The following is a 2,526-nucleotide window of genomic DNA, read 5'->3' as shown; positions in this document are numbered from 1 at the left end:
TGGGAGAAAGCTTCCAGCCAACAAAGGGTAGGAAGGATTAAAAGGTGAAAAATCTGTTAGTCTTTGTCCAAATGTTTTGTGCAAATGCTGGGAATGAGATTCGTCTTGCACTGGGGCTCTGGAGAAGCATTTGTTCCACAGAGCTTCAAGATGGGATGTCAGAGGTAACTCTTCTGGGTTCGTTTGTTTGTTTTTAATTAGACCTGTAACCAGTTTGTAGAAATTAAGTATTTTCCTGTTTAAGAAAGCAGACTGTAAGTCAACTTATCCTCATATGAGCCTTAGATTACTCACTCACTCTCAAAGACCTCTCAAAGGACAGGCTGGAGTAATTCGGAAACTCTACCATTTGTACTTGCTCAGAGGCAGCTTGTACTAGAATTCACTAGCAAAATGCACAGACAACATGCATGTGAGCACACTGACCCAGGGCAGTTTTATGACAAATGTCTTCACAGAACACAACCCAGTAGATACAATAATCGGTGTTGCAGACAGTGATTTAATAATTCAGTAATTACTAATTTTTGAAAAACCTCCAAAAGGCCTCCAGTGGTATGCAAGAAATGGTCACTGTAGGAAACTGGGGCAGGGAAACTTGCCATGTATAACATAATTACAGAACATAATGGTTTCATATCTTTTTTCTCTTTTTAAAGATTCCCTTATTTCTATGCTTGGGATGAATCTTGTTGCACTTTTCTCTTTCCATCAGCTGAAATTAGGAAATTGAACTCATGCCCTAAGTGTTTTCACATGAAACTGAATGTATACCATGGAAACCCTGTATATATTTGGAGAGTAGGAAGCGTTTTGTTTCATGTGCATGCCTCTGTTTAATCAAAGAGTCCACTCAGGAAAACAATTCTGTAAATAGCAGGAATGTACAAAATGATTTGCTCCGCAGTCAATCTTTGTTAATCACCAGTACATACTCAGTCAGTACATACTCAAAGGAGAAAAACACACAGGAGAAAACCTTTGAGTGTAGGAAACAGTATGCCTATCAATCAAGCTTTGCAACTCACCAGAATGCTCACCGGGGAGAAGGACTTAAGTAAACTATTAGTAAGAGGTTAGGAAAATCTTTCCCCAGATAAAATGTGTACGTTATATAGTTAAATCAGTCTAGCTGAGGCTCTGCATGGAGATATAGGTCAGAGCTCTTTTGGACAGACAAAGCATAGATTAATTTCCAAACAGCCATGTTGAGAAATGAATGAACTGAGGAGGCAGCACTGATCCCTGAGCAGTCTGCTCCCTGGGATGAAAAGGAAAGCTGTAAGCCTGACACTCTGTATGCCCGCTCTCAGCGGCTGTCAACTATGCCACCTGCATCATCTTAAATAATACAGAACACCTTGGGTGTATAGGGGGCAGAGGTTGGAGGATCACCTACATGCTGCTGCAATACAGAGGCAAGCAGCAGGGCTGCAGGACAAGGAAAATGTAAAGCTAAAGGAATGAAATATTGTTAAAATTGGGGTACTGTTTATATAAAAGAATAACTATATAGAACTATAACACACAGAGAGAATAATTACACAAAAAAGGACAATGGATCCTCCAGGGCTAAACAGGAACCTAGGATTCTTTTTTCACCACATATGATAATTCCTCACTCGAGGCATTTCCTCTCTGCTGTATCGTATCTGAAGAAGTGTGCATGCACATGAAAGCTTATACCCAGAATTAAATTGTGTTGGTCTTAAAGGTGCCACTGGACCCAGACTTTGTTCTGCTGCTTCAGATCAACATGATCACCTATATACTATACCTTTACATCCTTTACAAGCATTCTTTACAACAGTGGTCCCCAACCTTTTTATCACTGGGGACCAGTCAACACTTGACAATTTTACTGAGGCCTGGGGGGGGGGCAGTCTTTTGCTGAGGGATGTTGCTGCCGCCGCCTGAGCCCCTGCTCCACTTGCTTTCCCGCCGGTGCCCCTGACTTCCCGCCACCTGCTGGGGGGCGCTGCCAGCAACAGCTGCGCAGTGTCACACTGAGGGGGAGCCCCAGCCATGGCGGCCATTGGAGAGCACCAAAGGTGAGCCAGCGGCAAAGGAATCGGGCTGAGCCCAGCCTGTGGAGCCTCAGGTGAAAGCGCATTCGAAATCCAACAGCAAATTTCAAAAGTAGCTTTATTAGGCAAAGTCCACAGTACGCTAAAGCATGCCAAGATCTTCCTAAGCAAAGATCTTGATAATAACAAAGTATCAGGGGAACAGGAGGGGTAGTTATAGGGCTCACCAAGTAGGGGAGGGGGTCCAAAGGTATTTCAGCGGGAGAGTGGAGAGGTGACAAAGGAAGTTGGTTCCCAAGCGGCCAGATGGCCAGGAACCTTATCAAGCAGTTGGCACTTTGTTGAGACTTTGAGTTGTCTCTGCAAGGACACTTACAGTAAGATTGATACATTCAGATGGAGCCTCTCCCGCTGGGAAAGGGAGTGAAGTTCTCAGAGGACAGGTTTATTGCTTTATGGCCTTGGCCAGAGCTGGCCGGAGAAGGCAGAGAAGTGTGAA

The sequence above is a fragment of the Paroedura picta genome, chromosome 6, assembly GCF_049243985.1.
Source record: "Paroedura picta isolate Pp20150507F chromosome 6, Ppicta_v3.0, whole genome shotgun sequence".
Classification (NCBI taxonomy): domain Eukaryota; kingdom Metazoa; phylum Chordata; class Lepidosauria; order Squamata; family Gekkonidae; genus Paroedura; species Paroedura picta.
Note: the sequence above shows the minus strand (reverse complement) of the source record.